The sequence below is a fragment of the Galeopterus variegatus genome, unplaced genomic scaffold (genome assembly GCF_000696425.1).
Source record: "Galeopterus variegatus unplaced genomic scaffold, G_variegatus-3.0.2 Scaffold6480, whole genome shotgun sequence".
Taxonomy (NCBI): Eukaryota; Metazoa; Chordata; class Mammalia; order Dermoptera; family Cynocephalidae; genus Galeopterus; species Galeopterus variegatus.
The window spans coordinates 109,147-129,443 of NW_007732591.1; the positions used below are offsets into that span (position 1 = coordinate 109,147).

Here is a 20,297-nt window from a genome sequence, read left to right on the forward strand (position 1 = left end):
GCAGGAGCAACACCGAGGGTTGCAATCCCGTTGCCGGTCCCCGGCCCGGTACGGGGGCAACCCCGCAACACTGAGGGTTGCGATCCGTTGCCGGACACGGACAAGACAAAAGACAAAAAAAAAAAAAAAACGTTAAGCTCTGCCCAATGGTCGAAGGCATGTGGATGCACGGGAGGAAGACCATGAGAAGCAAGCCCAGATGCTTTCATAGTTACCTGGACTCGGGAGGCCTGGGTTCTTGTTTCTCTATTTTCTACTCACTCTGACATTGGGCAAGTCCCCTGAATCTCTAGTTCTTGGTTTCCTCCTCTATCAGTAAGAAATGCACTAGATGAATCAGTTACAGGACCCTCTGAAACTTGGTTTCTTAGGGAAACAGGCCATTCTTTGGTCAACAGTGGTCATGAGTTAGACCAGGGCTGGGCACTTTTCTTAGGCTAGCATAGCCAAAGACTGCCAGTACCCTCAAGGTGGCCTGGTACACAGAATGGGTCATGGCAATTAGTCTGATCATCCTAGTTCCCTTGAAAATTTGAACTGGAGACCGCAGAAAGCAGAATGGTCAGGTATGTAGAGAAAGTAGAGAACCTGAGAGAGCAGCAGAGCAAGGAGCTAGCTGCCTTCTATCCCAACAGCTTTGCAATTAGCCCATGCCTATGCCTCTGATCCACATTTTTTCTTAATTGTGTAGAGCTTTTTAGGTGCTTGAAATATTTAAAAATAATAACCAAAAGGAATAGGCCAACTAAAATGCAACCATTTTCTATTCCATAACTGACTTACCAAACTTCGTGCTAAGTCTCACTTCAATCCATCAACAAAGAAAATTAGTGGTAAAAATGGAACTAGAAACAAGGCTTAAATCCCTATTTTGATTGATTTAGCAAATAGCTACTTTTTGTTAAATAGCCAGGAGATACAAATCGTATCTTCTTCACATGAACTAGAAACTATCTTCATTCTTCACCTGGTCTGTCCTCCCCCTAGTAATGAGAAATGTGTGTCCCACCTATGACAGCAAGGTGCTTTAATCTTCACAGACTGAAGATTGTGTTAGCAACCCACTTACTGAGTTTCCTTAGCAACCAGAACACAGTATTTAAAGTGATGGCATTTCTTGCTCAGAATAGAAATTGAGTAAGCTTGATCATGGTGACTCTTGTCTGTGTGGGGCTGCATTACCTCTTCAAAGACTATTTGTCACCTGGCTATTCATGGTAACAGACCTCTCAAGGGGCAACTACCTGCAATGCAATCATAGCAGAAGCTCTGGATCTGTATCCATAGCCAACTTCGCTCCTGCCAGTTACGGTGACCCTTGTCTCCAATCTGTGGAAATATGACAAAACTGTCTCTTTTAATTCCAGAATTTAAGAAAAAATGTCCATGTCCTTGTAACTTTTGCAGCAATTTAGGTAAGTTGCCCCCAGTTTCCATGAAATCTGAGCAAGAATCAAGATGATGAAGCTGCCCAGGCATTTAGAAAAAGCATAAAAGAAAAAAAAAAGAAAAGAATTATTAAAGAACTATTAACTAGACATCTATTGCTCTGTCTGGTTAGTATACCCCTTCTTTGGAGAAACGGCTCCCCGCCCCTCACTCCCAGTTACCTGCCCCCACTGGTGATATCATCTCTTAATTGGGAGAGGAGCAGCTGGTTAACTGATCCTGAAACCATTGATTGGTCTGGGAATCCTGAAGCATGCTGGGCCAATGGGTTTTTTTCCTTGGGATATTTAAGCTTGGGACTGACAAAGGCTGGCTCAGTTGGTTTTGGGGGTACATGGATTTTGAGAGAGTTGGGGTTTTTTAGTTGTTGTTTGGTTTTTGTTCGTTCGTTTGTTTTTGGTGGCTGGCCAACACAGGGATCCAAACCTGTGACCTTGGTGTTGTAAGGCTGAGTTCTAACCAACTGAGCTAACCAGCTAATCAGGCAGCCCATAAGAGAGGAATTTCTAGCCATTGATGGCCATGAAAAGCAAAATCTGGGTCAAACAGTATTAAACCGGTTTCCTTACTGTCAGATGTTTTAGAACCTCCGATAACCCAATGCATTTTGACTCTCCAAGAAAGGAAATAGTTACTGTATGTCAGGCAGCATTTTCCCAGCATGTCAGACTACTTAGTCACGGAGCACTTTTCTGTGCAACAACTACGAACATCCTAGATTTTAACGTAATGTGCATCAAAACATGTGGCTTAGACAATGAAGGTCCAGGAGGATGAAACACACAAGAGATGCCTGGGCTGCTTTAACTCGGAGGTTCTCAACCAAGGGCAATTCTCCCCCACCGTCCACATCCCCCAGTGGATATTGGGCAATGTCTGGAAACAAAAATTTTGGATTGTCACAAATGGAGAGGGTACTATTGTCATCTAGTGGGTTGAGACCAGAGATACAGCTAAACATCTTACCCCCACAACAAAGAATTACTCAGCCTGAAATGTCAACAGTGCAGAGGCTGAAAAACCCCACACTAATTCAACACGAGGAGACTGCATTAGTTCTGTATAGGTTCAGGACCCAAGAAGGTGGGTTTTCTCTAACTTCCTGGGGAAGAGAATGAGAAGAGTTTGACCTGGGGCTTCTGATCATGTGCCAGCGCTTCCTCCCATGTCACCCACTTATTTTCTCCCGTCACATGGGCAGGCGTGTGAGGAGCAAAAGGGCAGGGAGGCACCTCTGGCAAGATCCCAATGCTCCAGGAAGAGCACAAGTTGAGTGCTACAGGAGCCCCGGGAGAGAGCGGATCTGGCTCTGACCACAGAATTGAATGAGGCAACAGTGGCCAGGACTGTGTTTTATAAGACACCATGACATGGAATTCAGCCCCCTGCCCTGCTGAGCAGCATCCTGAGGCAGCCTCTGCATGTTACTCCAACTGCTCCCTATAACCTAGTCCCTTGGGAAAGATCACTGGACAGGGGCTTGGAAATGCCTGAGCAGCCCCTATATTTCTGAAGAGGAGAGTAGAGCACAAAGTCCCTGCCTAAAAAGGATTAGCTATCTTCTCAATGTCATTGACATCTTGGTTTGCCTGGGAGTGAGAAGCTCCTGGGGTGTTGGGACTTATGCCAGGTAATCTGGGAAGAGTTGGTCACGCTACTGTTCAAAGACATAAGGAGACTTATTAAGTCACAAAATGAGGACCCTTTCTTATATTTGAATTGAATTAGTGTTGGTTGATACTGATTATGGGCCCATGGTTGAATTAGGTGCCCTGGTGGCAGAGTTGAGAGATGCACAGGCCATCCTGCCACACACACGTGGCTGTGTGCTGAGAGTAAGCCGCTTGCTTGAAACATGGAACATTTTCCCAGAAAAAACATTTTAAACTGCTCATTATACTCCCAGTTAAACCCTAGATACCCTTAAATATATTTCATATTGGAGTTGAAATGATAGGAAAAAACATGGCTACTGGAAACAATGCTGTTGCAAACATCGTGTTTTCATGAATTGAAACTGCTGTTGAGTTCCTTTGTTTCTAGGAGAAAGTGTGTAACTCAGGATAAGTACACATTTGCCACTTCCAGGCCCCTCCTGCTAAGACATGTAAATGAACACACACACACACACATACGCGCGCGCGCGCACATGCAAACTCACATTTGCCACTTCCAGGCCCCTCCTGCTAAGACATGTAAATGAACACACACACACACACACACACGCACACGCACGCGCGCGCGCACATGCAAACGCTTACCTAAACTCCTAGCCCAGTGGGGCAGTGTGAGAACCAAGGTTTCCCAGTGTGGGGGCAGGTCAGCAGCACTTTTCCCTTCTGAGATGTTTATATTTCAGGATAGACCCTCTTCCTGTCTATGGCCTCCACATGCTGACGACAGGTGAGAGGAAACATAGCACCCTCCCCTGAGTTTGTCAAATACAGACTCGGGGCAGGCAGCTTGTGGGTAAGGATCAAGGTAAGCTGAGCCCTAGGCAGAGTCCCCAGAATGTAGGACCTTTGATATAAAGAGAACCATAGAGATGATTCAATTCAAGCTCCTCATTTACAGGTAGGGAAACTGAGGCCCAGGGAATTGTCCAAGACCATTTAGCTTTTTTGGAAGCATATTAGGGCTGAAAATCCAGATATCCCAACCCCCAGGCTGTGCTCTTACCACTCCATCCTGCACCTCAGAAAATATAAATCCCTTAGGACTCTCCCCCATCCCCAATTCTACTTTTGAAAAATAGATTCTCTAAGGAAAGCTATGTTTTCTGGCTAAAACAGCTGTGCTTGCTGAGTTGGGATCATAGAACTCCTGAGGCAGAGATTGCCAAACTTTGCTACTCTGTGACACCAAAGACACTGCACTTTCCCTGCACCTGGAACCTTCCTCCTACTGGACAGAAACCTGCAAGAGCACTGCCAACCACCAGCAAATTTCTCCAGTCCTCACCATCTTTACCTCCACTGGTTGGAGAGGGGCTGCCTCGCTTCTGGACATCTTCTGACCAGAATGTTCTTAAAATGCAAGAATAGTGAGGGCACTGTGCGCGGGTGTGTGATAGCGATGGAAGGGGTAATACAAACACTTCATTGAGAGAGTTAATGCTGGCACCTCACGCCACTCAGTCCACAGATGTCTGGTAAGTATTCAAACCTCTTTCCTGACCTGGAAATGCCAATTAAATCCCTCAAGGCCATGCTGCTTTGTACGAGGTCCTCAGGCTGCCAGAGTGGGTGGATTGAGCAGCTGACCACAATGATACAACTATGATATAGCAATATATTCCATGTGCGGGGATGTTTGCAACTTGCAAAATGCTTTTGCATAAATAATCTCATTTGACCCTGTGAGTGAGGCTGGGTAGCTAATCTTATACTCATTTTATGGATGAAGAAACAGAATAAATGTGAGTATTCTTCAAATTTATCCAGTGGCACAGATGAGATTAGAACGTGAGTCTCTTGGATTCTCTATCTTTTCCAGCAAAAATACAGCTGTCTTTTGAAAAATTTTCATTGTTCTTAAGTAGGCAATACCTACACATGATTCAAAATTCAAAACGTACAAAAAGGTATACAATGAAATGTAGGTCTTCTCCCTGCTTCTCAGCTCCCCTCCCCAAACGCAACTGCCTAGAATACAGCCTCCCAGAGCACACCTATGCACACACCAGCAATATATATGTGTATAGAAATGCAGTCGGCCCTCCATATCCATGGGTTCAACATCTGTGGATTTAACTGACTGTGGATCAAAAATATTTTTTAAAATTGCATTTGTACTGAACATGTACACACTTCTTTCCTTGTCATTATTCCCCCCCAAGTACAGTAAAACAACTATTTACATGGCATTTACATTGTATTAAGTATTATAAGTATTCTAGAGGTTACAGGAGAATGTGCATAGGTTATATGCAAATACTATGCTATTGTATATAAGGGACTTGAGCGTCCTCAGATTTTGGTATCTAAGCGGGTCCTGGAACCAATCCTCCATGGATACGAAGAAAACGACTGTACATATATATGTGTATGTGCGCATGTGTAAACACAAATGAGAGAGCTTCTATTCACTTAAACATATGTATTTGTGTATTTTCCACTTTTGCGTATGTGGAGCTACCCTCAATGCAAATACTATGCTATTGTATATAAGGGACTTGAGCGTCCTCAGATTTTGGTATCTAAGCAGTTCCTGGAACCAATCCTCCATGGATACGAAGAAAACGACTGTACATATATATGTGTATGTGCGCATGTGTAAATACAAATGAGAGAGCTTCTATTCACTTAAACATATGTATTTGTGTATTTTCCACTTTTGCGTATGTGGAGCTACCCTCTAAAAGGCTCAGTAATGCCCATTTGGTTGGGAGGAGGGCAGTATATCTTACCACATGCCCTCCAGAGGTCAGCAGATCTAGGGCAGAATTAGCATTGATCACATGTGACATAATCTCGCTGAGCTTCAGTTTTTTCATCTGACAAGTGAACATAATTTCTAATATGTAAGTGAGACTGTGACATATTTAGCACATAGTATGTTCAATAAATGATGGCTGTTTACTGTGTGCCTACTATGTGCTAGACACTGTAATAGGTACCAGAGAAAAGAGATGAACAAAACAAGGTGTTGGCCCTTAAGATTCTTAGAATTTAAAATCAGAGAAGGAAATCTAAGCAAATGAAGTTACAGTACAGAACAGAATTGTAGGAGGCGGTCACTGTGGAGGATAAGAGTATAAACTCTGGATCACACATTCTTGAGTTCTGATCCCATTTTGGATGAGTTATTCAACTTGTCCTGAGCTTCAGCTTCTCATCTGTGAAACAGGAATAAAAATATAGAGTTGTGAGGATCAAGTGAAATAATACACAGCACTTAAAACAATGCCTGGCACATGATGAACATTCAAAAAAGGGTGATCTTAATCATCATAATATAGGATTTTATAATATGAATAAACACTACAGTAGGAGTATGTACAGGGTACCAAGGTAGCCCAGGAGCAGCCAAGCGTCCCAGTGATATGAGAACGATGATCACAGCCCCTCTCACTTGGGATTACTGCATGCCAGGCCCTGTCCTCTCATTTAATGCTCACAACCTCCTCATGAGAATGGTATTACCCCCTTTTCACAGAAGATGAAATCAAGACTCGGGGAACTTCTCCCAAGGTGCAGGCAAAAATGGCAATTTTCTTCTCATTCTCTTATCGTCTGGCTCCCCAGAGAAGGGAGTCATTAAAACCAGGATGCCAGGGACCTGGGGTGCTTCCTAGGAGACAGACATTCACTCCTGCATTCACTCGCTTGCTCAGACATGTGCTGAGCCCTGCTGTGTCCGAGCCACTATGCCGGGCCCTGGGCAGAGCAAGAACACGACGGCCACTCCGGCCCTCGGTGGGGGTACAGACCTCAAAGCCTGCAGGTGCACCTGATCATTCACTCTCAGCTGTGAGAGTAAAAAGAAGGGGACGTGCCTGACCCAGGACCTGGCCTGGTTCAGGAGGATTTGAGGTTCCATCTCCATCGGCTCTTGCCTTCCCACCATCTAAGTTTGGGAGGGAAGTTGGAGGGAAGAGAGGGAGAGAAGAGGAGAAGAGGAAGCAGCTGGGCACGTTATTGAATGGAGGGAGAAAAAAGTCCCTTTTCAGCCCAGAGATGGCCCAGTGGTCCTCTTGCGGGGCCTGCCACTGCCGCAGCTGTGACGAGCACTGGGGTGAGCAGCAGCCAGCCTTGGCCGGGCAGCATTTCTCACACCCAAATGGCCAAGGAGCGTCTTAACTGACAAAATGCCAGGCAGCGTAGCTGTTGTCACCGTCACCGTTGTTGATGATATCATTTATGTCAGCTTGACATGGCCCCTACTAGTTTACCCAGCACTTTTATGTCCACCATTTCATTTTATTGTGATAGATCACGATGTTACATACCGCGGGGTATGTGGGAGAGGGCGGGCTGGGAATCGCTCTTCACCACCGCCTCTCCTCACCCTACCTCAGTCTTCTACCTTCTGAAGTCGACTAGGTAGATATCAGTAGCCCCATTTTACAGATAAGGAAACTGAGGCTGTGAGCATTTGAAGTGTCTTGTCTGACGTCAGAGTTCGCGCACTGCCAAGCCACGGATTTGGTCTGTAGGGTCCTCGCACTAATGTGCAGTGATGCCGCATGTCGATCCTTCGTCAGACCCTGCCCAGGTCCCACCTTGTACTGATGAACCTCTTAGTTCTACATTTTTCTTTTTGCCAGGTAGAACAGCCCACCAATCCTGAGGGAATAGGTCTTCATTGGCAGGTCTGGACTCTTCTCCTTCCCTGTGTTCTAGTGACACCTATTCCCACCCTTTGGGCTCCTGTTATGGACTGAACTGTCCTCCCCTACCCCCCACATTCATATGTTGAAACCCTAACCCCCCATGTGAGTATGCTTGGAAATAGGTCCGTTAAAGAGGTAATTAATATTAAATGAGTCATAAGGATGAGGCCCTAATCTAGTAGGACTGGTGTCCTCATAAGAAAAGAGAAACACCAGAAAGCTCTCTCTCCAGGCACACACAGGGGAAAGGCCAGGTGAAAACACAGCAGCAAGGCAGCCATCTGCAAGCCAGCAAGAGGGGCCTCACCAGGAACCACCTTTGGCACTTTGATCTTGGACTTCCAGCATCCAGAGCTGTGAGAAAAGGGAATTTCTGTTGTTAAAGCCACCAAACGTGTGGTATTTTGTTATGGCAGTCCGAGCAGAATCACACAACTCCCGTGATCTAAATCTCCACACTGCACCTCCCCCTTAAGCCACCAAGCCCAGGTAATTTTCTCAGCTCAAGCCTTTCACCCATGATGAACGGCTATCCTGTGTTTTTCCTTTCTTCTCTGGGCCGTTAGGTATTATCATTATAAGACAACAGGTCTCTTGTCTTCTCTGTGTCCCTTTGCCATTGCCCATGAATTACTCAGTGTTGGTGGAGCGAAGTATAAAAGTGTAGAAACACCTGGTTTGCGGTCTTGGTTCTGCCATCTTCGAGCAGTGGGGCTTGATCAAGTCACAGGTTGTTGGAGAGTAAATGAGTTAGTATATGCAAAAAGGATGTGCCAGTTGTAACGAGCTAATCAAACGAGCACTGCTATCGTACTGTTGCCGGTGGTGAAGGTGCTCTTTAAGTGAGCTTCTCGGAGTAGTGCCCGCAATAGTGTGAGCTGCACATTGACTTTAGGCCACATCACTAAGGAGCATTATGAGGAGCAACTCTGTGAAACTCACTCTGCTATTAAAGAGCAGTGCCAATATTCACAAAAGTGCAGTGTTTATTTTCACAAAAACTTCCAAAAGAAATTTCCAGAGAAATAGCTTGGAATCCTGAGAAACGGGTTTCTTTTCATCAGTGAACAGCATGAATTGTGAAAATCCTCACGTTGCCCTCTTTGTCGTGGCTGCTTCAGAGCTCAGAGTGAAACTGACAACCTACTTCTGGCAAGTCTACTTGTCCTTCTGGGAAACACTTTATTTACTATCACCACTGCTTTCAACTTAATTTCCTTTGTGTTTTTTTTCCCCACTTGGTTCTTAAATGCATTTATTTCATAAGTTAATAGATGAATCCTGTAAAGCTAGACAACTACACCAGTTGTGGGGTTGAGGCAATAGCTATGTTAATTGTATGGGTAGGCATTTCATAACTAAAGCCAAAATGTTTCATTATTTTAGTTGTACTAAGTTTCCATTTGTATTGTCAGGGTTAGGGCTCAGACTCTTCAAACCCATAGCAGCAGCAGCCAGGGACTCTCCCTGTTTCTGCTGCTTTACTGTTTCCCTAAGCCCATCAAATCGACCTGGGTATAGGGGACATAGGTAGTGAATTGGGTCCCCTGTGTGTTGCCTACCAGTCTGCCTGGTCCCGTAGGCTGCTCGTGCTTCACTTTCTGATGAGCAGCTGGTTCCAGGAGATGCACCCAACTCACCATCCAGTTCGTCATATGTCTTCGGTGTCGGAAGCAGAAATGATCTTTTGCTTTACTTCAGCCTCCAGAGCATGCATTCGCATTTTCAGCCTGTCTGCTTTCTGCTGCAAATCTTGAAACTGTGCTACTTCATGGGGCTTCTGGTCCATGTCGGCTTGCAGTATAGCGAGCAACAGCCAGACCTTGGTCAACAGGAGAGCGGGCACCGAACACCACATACTGAAGGGTAGCCACATTTCCTCCCCCTCCCAAGGGGCTGATGGTTCCTTTACCTGCTTGGCATCCTACCCATGATGCCAATTGCTGGCCTCTTTTACCTGCCCAGAATTCTGCTGTGACTATTCACATTACCAGGCTCTTTTACCTGCCCAGAATCCCACCAACTATGCCAATTGCAGTGATAGAGGTAGCGCTCACAGACCCCTCAAGCCCATTGTACAGACTGGGTCACAAACCCTTCACACACAGGTCCACGAGCTAGGTAATAGGAAAAGATCCTGGGAGCCATAGGTAAAAAATTAATGCGCTCACAGACCCCTCAAGCCCATTGTACAGACTGGGTCACAAACCCTTCACACACAGGTCCACGAGCTAGGTAATAGGAAAAGATCCTGGGAGCCATAGGTAAAAAATTAATAGGTATTCAGAGCTAGGAGCAGCTGCCCTAGTGACCTCTCAGTGCATCCTGAGGAGCACTGTGTATCAGAACCATTAGTCCTTTATACTTAGGTCCATAACCCAGGACACTGGGTGCCCATACACAATTACATTAGATAGTAACCAAGGAACACCTGGCTGCATGTGGATATTTATAGCAAATGCTTGGCAAGATTCTGAACCTCTGAGGGGCCACGACCATTTTCCTATATTTTCCCTACAGATACATTCTTGTTGCAAAAGATGAAAAGAACTCAGAATTATACAGTGCAAACCTTGAAAGTATTTATATAGTGTTTATCTTGTAGTACTCTTTATATTTGTATAAGTAGCCCCAAATCCATTTGGAATAATATTAAGAATAATCAGGTTTTAAAAAACACATAGATAATTTTATTTGAAAGGCTACTATTGTGCTAGAAACATTCACGTATGCTTTCTCTTTTCATTCTCACAGCAATTCCGTAAAGCAGATATCATATGCTCATTTTACACATGAGGTTCAGTTAGTTGTCCAAAGTCATAGATGGTAAGTGGCAAATCTATAATAAAACTCAGGTCTGGGATTCAAAGTTTGTGTGTTAGTTCATTTATTTTATTATTTTTTTTTTAAAAATTGTTTTCTATTGCTAAAAGAACTCTTTAAAATGAATTAGAAAAATCTAAGCAGAAATTTGGTGCAGGACATGAGCAGATAAGAGTCACACACATGGAAGAAACACAGGTGATAAGTACATTCTAAGAGCTGGTTGTGGGCAGGGGCGGGGCCGGCCCGGCTCAGAACTCCCAGGCTGGCTCCGACCCTGGCCATTTATTTGGTTTTTTCGTTTATTTTTTAAACTATCTTGCCTCTCTGTAACAAAAAGTGGGATTACAAAACTGAGACACAACTGGGCTTCGTGGATGTGTGTGCATTGCGGGGGAGACTTGTGAATTGCTCTTCATCACAGCTATTCCTCACTTTGCTGCAAACCATTAGAATTATTTAGGTAATTCAGCCGAGAGCATTTTTTTCCCTTTAAGTGCCAACAGAGACCTGGCCCGAGACACATGATCTTGTGCAAAGGTCAGAGAAGACTCAGCAAAGGCCAAGTGTAAGGATGGTAGCCTTTAACCCACCATTGACCTTCCCTGTTGATCAATGAACTGCAGCTGTCAGGCCAGATTACAGCATGGCCTCTCTCTTTGGGAAAGAGGAACTAGCAGAGTCTGAACACCTGATAGCTGGTTAGGGTGTGGCAGAAAGAAATTTGCCCACCCCCCCCCTCCCCCATCTCCCACAAGTGCAGGTCGTCATTCCTCCGTAGCACGCGGGCCGCTTGCGAGCTACCGGTTCCAGTGCTGTGCAGTGCCTTCCCCCTCCCCGTGAGCCCAACACTGACTGCTGTCCTAGCTAGCAGGCAAGCACATTTCTATTTTCATCTGAATTCCCAGCATCTTGGGGAAAGAACTGGGCCCTTCTATCGACCAGACCCCTGAGAAGGGAGGAGAGCCCGCAGGCTCTTTCCGTAACCTTCCTTTGACTTGGACTCAGAAGACAAAGGTGAACTTGAGTGCTGCGGAGACACAGCTTCCCTTTATGCTCCCACCAGCCCCCCGGGCTGCCTTCTCTGCAGCACTAAGGCCCTTTTGTCCTGGCGGGGCACCCGCAGCCTGACTGCCCCCACTGTTCAGCCAGCGTCAGCCCCTCTTCGCCTCCCCCGCGAGCCGCTGCGCTTGGGGAAGGGCTTTGGAGTTTCAGGGACGCACACTGGCCCTTTCTTCTCGGGGCGCCTGCAGCTTTGATACTGCGCGCCTGGCAGCCTGGCGCTCCGCTGGTCTCTTTCAGGGAGGCCGTGCGAAAGCGCGGACCAGGCGCTCTCCCCGCCGACCGCCGGGGCTTCTCCGGAGAGGGGTACAGCCCAAGCCCGGGGCAGCCCGGGAACGCGCCGCCAGCAGCTCACGCCGCCGCCCCCAGGGGGCGCTGCGCCTGCCTGCGAGGAGCCCCCAACCCGGAGTTCATCCGGGAAACTGGTCAGCAGCTCGGCGTTTCAAAAGCCGCAGCTCTGACCCAGCAAAGCTGCTTCTAGGAACTCATTCTAAGATAATTAGGGATCTATGCGAGGGTGTTGCAAAAACTTTTCCACCCAAATCTTACTGTGAAGAATTTCAAACATGCAGAAAAGATGGAAGAATGGTACAGTGGACACCCGTATACTCATTATCTAGAGCCTGCAATTAGCATTTTGTTTAGAAGGAAGGATTTAGCTACAAGGGCTGTCCGTGTGTGTGTGTGTGTGTGTGTGTGTGTATCCCCATTTGCTAAGTTATGGAACATTTGCACAATAGTACTACGTAGCCATTAAAAAGTGATATGGAAAAATGTGTTTTCGTTGTCAAGTGAAAAAAACAGGTAGAAAATCGTATGCACAATAGGAATTTTTAAAAAATGTTTTAATGCATAATGTTTATGCATAGATAGAGAAAAAACATCCTGAGGTGTTTTTTGTTGCTAAAATGTTAGTGGGGGTTGTGTCTAAATGAAGATACGAGTGAATTTAATTTTCATCTCTGGCTTATTTTTATTTCTTTCCATGAAGTATTTTATATGTAAAGTGAAAAGAAGTGATATAAAAACGTGTGGTCAGCTCAAGTCGTCACCAGGACTCCCTGTGATTACTCCAGCCCCATCTTTCCTGACAGTCCTGGGCTCTCCCAGCCCCCCTGCAAGCATTGCTGCACCGCCCCTCCTGGCCATTTCCGGCTCCACCCGCCCCACACAGCTTCTCTCATCTGAGCGCCAGTTCCTCCTTTTTTCTCTTGTCCCTGCCCTCCTGCAGCAAACTGCATTCGTCCCTCTCATCACTTACTCTTAGGCCAGGATCCTTAGCCTCTAAAGAAGGACCTACCAAGCTGTTCACTTTCCCCACTAGAAGTAAAAGTCCTGTAAGATGAAATTCCTTGCCTTAAAAAGAAGGCCAGGGCCTAAAGCAGAGGCAGCCCTGCTGCCTGGGCCCTGAGTTTTTACTCTGAGACACCTGTCCCATTTGACTCCCACGGGGAAGTGTTGTTTTAGTGTGGGTTCTTTGGAAACCTTTTGGACCAGCTGGATGATATTTTCATCATCATACAAGCAATGGCACTTTGGGAGACTGTAGTAACAATAGTTTACTTTGTACACATATTTTTAGTTCACAAAATAAAGAGCAGTATCAAAAATCATAAATAGACATAGGTTTGCTAACTAATTTTGCTGCATGAAGCCATTTTAAAAACTATTTACTATTTATGATTTCCATCATTTCATAATAGAAAAGACATTTTACCACACGAACAAAGCAGGAAGGACAATCTCAAAATAAAAAAACAGTATTCAAATACAACTTTGCCATAAGGTCCTCCTTCCCTGCCCCCATACATTTAAAATTACTATTTTTATATAAACCGGGGGAAACTTTTTCACAGACAAGCAGTGGTTTGGGGACCATTTTTTCACTGCCTTTGATAATTACGATTATCCAATTACATGTGAGGAAACTGAGGTTCAGAGACCTTCCACTATGTGGTTGAATTAGGAATCAAATTCAAGTCTGTCTGCTCCAGAACCACTGGTTTTTCCCTATTCCAGATTGCCTCTGTGTAATCAGGTCGCCTCTGTGGTTCTACCAAGCCATAGTTGACAGAAAATAGGCCTGTTTTTCTTTTCAAAGTCTTGGTTAGACTTGGATCACACACCCAATGTATCAAATTTTATTTTTGATCCCAAAATCACTGAGCTCATCAGATGGTATTAGCCTCTCAAGGAAGTTCTTCCCTAATTTCATTATTTGCTTTATAAACAAAACTATCCTTCTGGGTGATTTGAAGGGGAGAAATAAATATTAGAATTCTAATCTCCCGGGCCGGCCTGGTGGCGCACTGGAGAGTGCGCCGCTTGGGAGCACAGCGGCGCTCCCACTGAGGGTTCGGATCCCATGTGGAGACCGGTTCCTGCTCACTGGCTTAGCGCGGTGCGGGCGCAACACCGAGGGTTGCGATCCCGTTACCGGTCAGTAAAAAAGACAAAAAGGAAAAAAAAAAAAAGAATTCTAATCTCCCCATATACATCTATTGACTGAAGTCCGAAATTCCTTCAGGTTGGTCTCCTCCACTGATATGTTCTTAAAAATCATTAAAAACCTGGGAATAAGTAAAAAAAGGTAGACAGCATGTTTTTTCAATGTTATACTGAAGCATTAACAGGTGCAGCCAAGAATTATTATCCGAGAAAATGCAGCTTTGTTTGACTTTGTTACTATAATTAAGGGCTCAGGCTCTAAAGTTACAGGTTAACTTATAGACCTTGTCTGGAATAGAGACAAGCAATTTCTGTCCAGTAGAAAAGATAACCCCAAAGATTATGGTTTTATTGCTTTGTAGAACATTAACCAGTTTTGTCTCTAACTTGGCAAACATTTCGTAATGACTTTCCTGGTAGACTATATAAACCTCTGTTCCTCTAATTCCCATTTGAACCAGCCTTACTATACTGCCAGCTTGTTCCCTCTTTGATGAGTTGAATAAAATGGGTTGCGATCCCGTTACCGGTAAGTAAAAAAGAAAAAAAGGAAAAAAAAAAAAAGAATTCTAATCTCCCCATATACATCTATTGACTGAAGTCCGAAATTCCTTCAGGTTGGTCTCCTCCACTGATATGTTCTTAAAAATCATTAAAAACCTGGGAATAAGTAAAAAAAGGTAGACAGCATGTTTTTTCAATGTTATACTGAAGCATTAACAGGTGCAGCCAAGAATTATTATCCGAGAAAATGCAGCTTTGTTTGACTTTGTTACTATAATTAAGGGCTCAGGCTCTAAAGTTACAGGTTAACTTATAGACCTTGTCTGGAATAGAGACAAGCAATTTCTGTCCAGTAGAAAAGATAACCCCAAAGATTATGGTTTTATTGCTTTGTAGAACATTAACCAGTTTTGTCTCTAACTTGGCAAACATTTCGTAATGACTTTCCTGGTAGACTATATAAACCTCTGTTCCTCTAATTCCCATTTGAACCAGCCTTACTATACTGCCAGCTTGTTCCCTCTTTGATGAGTTGAATAAAATCTATTTAAAAGCAGTCACCACCAATACAATTTTAAAATGTTATCAATCATTTGACTTGGTGTGGATGAGGAATCTGAGAGCAGATTTTGAAGAGCTGAAAGGTACAATACTTGGGATCTGATGAAGAGGATGAAGGTACATGGGTGCCAGGGGATCAGCTAAACTTCTCAGGACAGTTGTACCAGAACACCATCAGTTTTTTCACATAGTTCCTATGTCCTTGATCAGTGACCAGTAACATGGTTTACTAGAAATAGGATTTACAAGGAATAATCACTAGAAAAGAGGTTGAAAAGCTAGTTGGGGCTACCCATGGTGAAGGATTAGAATTTTATTCTGTAAATCATGGGTGTCTGTTGAGAAAATATAGGAAAATGGTCAGGGCCCCTCAGATGTTCAGAATCTTGCTGAGCATTTGATGTAAATATGCACCTGTTCCCAGGTGTTCCTTGGTTATTGTCTAATGTAATTGCGCATGTGCACTCAGGTGTCCTGGGTTATGGACTTAAGTATAAAGGATGAGTCGCTCTGATTCATGGGGTCCTCCACTCCCAGGATGCCCCCGGGGGGCTGCTACTGCTGCTGCAAGCTGTTGCTGCCAGGGCCTCTGGGACCCTCTGGGAGGCCACCGCCACCACTGAGAGAGGCTGCTGCTGCTGCTGAGGACTGAGCTCGTGTCATCTGCTGATGACTTCCAGGGTCTTTTCCTTAGTTCCATTCTCTCCTTTTGAAAGTTCAGTGAATTATTGTGATTATTGTATCTTTCTTTATTTTCGGCTCCCACTTATGAGTGAGGACATGCAGTATTTCTCTTTCTGTGTGTGGCTTATTTCACTTATAATTTTTTCTAAGTTCATCCATGTTGCTGGGAATGGCAGTGTTTCATTCTTTTTTGTGGCAGAGTAGTATTCCAGTGTGTGTGTGTGTGTGTGTGTGTACCACATTTTCTTTATCCAGTTGTCTGCTGATGGACACTTAGGTCGGATCCAACTCTTAGCTGCTGTAAATAGAGCTGTGATGAACATGGGAGTGCAGGTATCCCTTTGACGTGATGATTCCCATTGCTTTGGGTATGCACCCAGCAGTGGGATTGCTGGATCTTATGGCAGTTCTATCTGTAGTTGTTTGAGGAACCTCCATAATGTTTTCCATAATTTATAGTCCCACTGACAGTGTAGGAGGGTTCCCCTTTATTTGCACCCTCGTCAGCATTTGTTATTCTCTGTCATTTTGAAGATGGCCAGTTTAACTGTTGTGAGATGATATCTCAATGTGGTTTTGATTTGCATTTCTCTGATGCTTAGTCATGTTGAGCATTTTTTTATGTGTCTGTTGGCCATTTATATATATTCCTTTGAGAAATGCCTATTCAGCTCCTTTACCCATTTTTTAATTGGGTTACTTGTTTTTTGACTGTTAAGTTGTTTGAGTTCCTTGTATATTCTGGATATTAATCCCTTGTCAGATGCATAGTTTGCAAATATTTTCTCCCATTCTGCAGGTTGTCTTTTCACTCTGTTAACTATTTCTTTTGCTGTGCAGAAGATTTTTAGTTTGAATTGATCCCATTTGTTTATTGTTTCTTTTGTTGCCTGTGCTTTTGGGATCTTATTCATAAAGTCTTTGCTCAGTTCTACTTCCTGAAGTGTTTCCCCTATGTTTTCTCTTAGTATGTTTATAGTTTCAGGTCTTATTATAAGTCTTTAATCCATTTTGAGTTGATTTTGATATATAGGAAGAGCTACAGGTCTAGTTTCATTCTTCTACAGATGGATGTCCAGTTTTCCCAGCACCGCTTATTGAAGAGGCAAGTCCTTTCCCCAATGTATGCTCCTGTTACCCTTGTCAAATATTAATTGGATGTAAGTATGTACATTGATTTCTGGGTTTTCTATTCTGTTCCATTGGTCCAAGTGTCTGTTGTAATGCCAGTATTGTGTTGTTTTAGTTACAATAGCTTTGTAGTATAATTTGAAGTCAGGTAGTGTTATGCCTCCAGCTTTATTTATTTATTTATTTTTGCTTAGGATTCCTTTGATTATTTGGGGTCTTTTGTTGTTCCATGTGAATGTTAGGATTTCTGTGAAGAGTGTCATTGGTATTTTGATGGGGATTGCATTGAATTTGTAGATCGCTTTGGGTAGTATGGACATTTGCACAATATTTATTCTTCTGATCCAAGAGCATGGAATGTCTTTCCATCTTTTTGTGTCTTCTTTAATTTCTTTCAGCAATGATTTGTAATTTTCATAGTAGAGATCTTTCACCTCCTTGGTTAAATTGATTCCTGGGGTTTTTTTGTGTGTGTGCATGTGACTATTGTAAATAGGCTTGCTTTCTTGATTTCTTTTTCTGCTAGTTTTTTGTTGGAGTATTAAAACACCTCTGATTTTTGTGTGTTGATTTTGTATCTTGTGACTTTACTGAAATTGTTTATCAGCTCTAAAAGTTTTTTGGTAGAATCTCTAGCTTTTTCTATATATAAGATCATGTCATCTGCAAACAGAGACAGTTTGACTTCATCTTTTCCAATCTGGATGCCCTTTATTTCTTTCTTTTGTCTGATTGCTCTGCCTAGTACTTCTAATACTATGTTAAATAGGAGTGATGAGAGTGGGCACTCTTGTCTTCCCATTCTTAAGGGAAAAGTTTTCAGCTTTCAGAATGATATCGGTGATAGGTTTGTCATATATGGCTTTTATTGTGTTGAGATACTTTCCTTCTATACATAATTTTCTAGGAGTCTTTATCAAGAAGGGATGCTGAATTTTTCAAATGCTTTTTCTGCATTTAAATCATATGGTTTTTCCCCTTGATTATGTTGATGTGGTGTATCATATTTACTGACTTGAGTATGTTGAACCATCCTTGCATTCAGGATGAATCCCACTTGATCATGGTGTATAATTTTTTTGATGTGTTGCTGTGTTCTGATTGCTAATATTTTTTTGAGGATTTTTGTGTTTATGTTCATTAGCGGTATTAGCCTGTAGTGTTCTTTTCTTGTTGTATCTTTGTCTGGTTTTGGTATCAGAGTGATGCTGGCCTCATCGAATGATTTTGGGAGAATGGCCTGTGTTTTGGTTTTTTGGAATAGTTTGAAGAGAGTTGGTATTAATTCCTCTTTAAAGGTCTGGTAGAATTCGGCAGTAAGGCCATCTGGTCCTGAGCTTTTCTTTCTTGGGAGACTGCTGATTACTGCTTCAATCTATTGCTTGGTATTTGTCTGTTCAGGTTTTCTATGTCTTCTTGGTTCAGTCTTGGTAGTTTGTATGTGTCCACAAACTCGTAATTTCCTCTAGGTTTTCAAATTTGTTGGCATATGGTTGTTTATAATAGTCTCTAATGATTCTTTGTATTTCTTTTTTTTTTTTTTTTTTTTGCCCTTNTTACCTAGCGTGGACCTGCGTGTGAGGGGTCTGGTGACCCAGTCTGTACAATGGGTTTGAAGAATCTGAGCCCTAGCCCTGACAATACAAACGGAAACTTAGTGTAACTAAAATAACGAAACATTTTGGCTTTAGTTATGATTTGCCTTACTCAACAACTGGCTAGTGGTGTAGCTTTATAGTGTCATTAAAAGTTTTAATCCAGGAGCCTAGGTAGAAGGTAACATTGTGATCTTCATTGAAGAGATGAAGAGAAACTGAGGCTAAGAGAGGTAATAAAGTAACTTCCCAACATGACATAGATGATGTAAAAGGAAGACTCAGAGTCAAAAGCACCTCAAAAAGAACAATTGTTGGTAAAAAGAATTTTTTTTGTCAACTTTAACTTCTTTTCTGAGTATGGAGATTGCGAGAGGCAAAGAGGGGATATTCCACAGAGAAGTCATGGAAGAATATGGGAATCCCAAATCTGAACATGTGTCAGTAGGAACTTGAGAGGAACAGAAGGCTTCAAGTCAACCAGGCACATCTGCTTTACCAAGAACCTCGGTGAAGGAGACCAAACGAAAGAAATCTGTGAAAGCTGACAAAGCTTCCTGTCCAAAGGAGAGGCACAATGCAACGAAAACCTAAAACCTCAGAAGAAGATACCAGTTCCTCCATGACCCTCTCAACTGCCGCCAGTCAACCGGCTTCACACAGACATTTTGTGGGCCTGGTACAGACAATTAAAACTGAGCTCTAAAGGCCAGAAATTAGATGCATATGAGTGACTTGCTTTCCCAAACCAGAAGAATATTCCTACCATAGCAAGAGACCAGGATACAAGGAAAATCAGAGGTGAATAAGGGGAACACATCCTTGGAAAGTTCTGAGAAGAGGACCTGTTCTCAGGGGACTGATCCTCCTGAAGTGGCTCCTCCACCTGAGGATGGATTGTCTGCCCTCGAAGAGACTGCTGCTCCTCTTGAGGGAATTAACACAGTTGTGTTGACAACTACTGCCCCGGAGGCTGTGTTGGCCTCCCGGGACAGAATGGCAGCCAGGGCCAGGAAGACAGAGGCAGCGGAATCATAGGTAGGGGAAACGCCACCGGAGGCCGAAGGTGGCAGGTGGTGTGTGGTCCGTGGGAGAAGTCTCCCTGCAGACCCAGATGCTTGGGTTCACCTGCAGTTGCATGCTGGACAAGGCCGGTGTCCTGAAAAGAAAATAGGGACAGTGAGGGTATTCTTGTTTCCTGCCTGCAGTCTTCCATCCTGCACCTGCAGGACGATATGTTGTGCCCCGCATGTGTTCACAGGAACGAGGTCTTAATAAAAAGCCTCCAGTGAGAATAGAATACCAGGAGAAAGGGCACATCTGTGCTTGTTAATTAATGGTGGAAAGGATCAACTCCACGCTGCCACTGATGGCTAAACTCTGGTCTTCTCCACATCCTGCGTGCTTCCCGCCTACGGGCCATGCGGACTGGGGGCTGCAGACGTTCCCCTCAGATCCCCAGCAGTGCCTGCTGCTTTGTGGATTGGGGTATACAGACTCTTACATTAAAAAATGGAAAAGCATTTTACAAATTATCATTCGTCCCAGTTAATAAAGTTATTCATGCTAAGAAAAAAAGAAAAAGAAAAATGGTTTACTTCATAAGGGGGTTCTGCAAGGAAGCCCAAGCTTTAGAAAGACTGGCTTACAAAATAAAAATACAGCGGATATAAAAAAAATATACAGTGGGTATTTAAAGAAAAAAA

The 20,297-nt window shown here is 43.7% G+C and overlaps 1 pseudogene; it reads left to right on the forward strand.

Annotated features, from left to right (window-relative positions):
• The first annotated feature begins 7,258 nt into the window (after positions 1–7,258).
• LOC103606323 lies at positions 7,259–19,883 on the forward strand (annotated as a pseudogene).
• Positions 19,884–20,297: the final 414 nt, after the last annotated feature.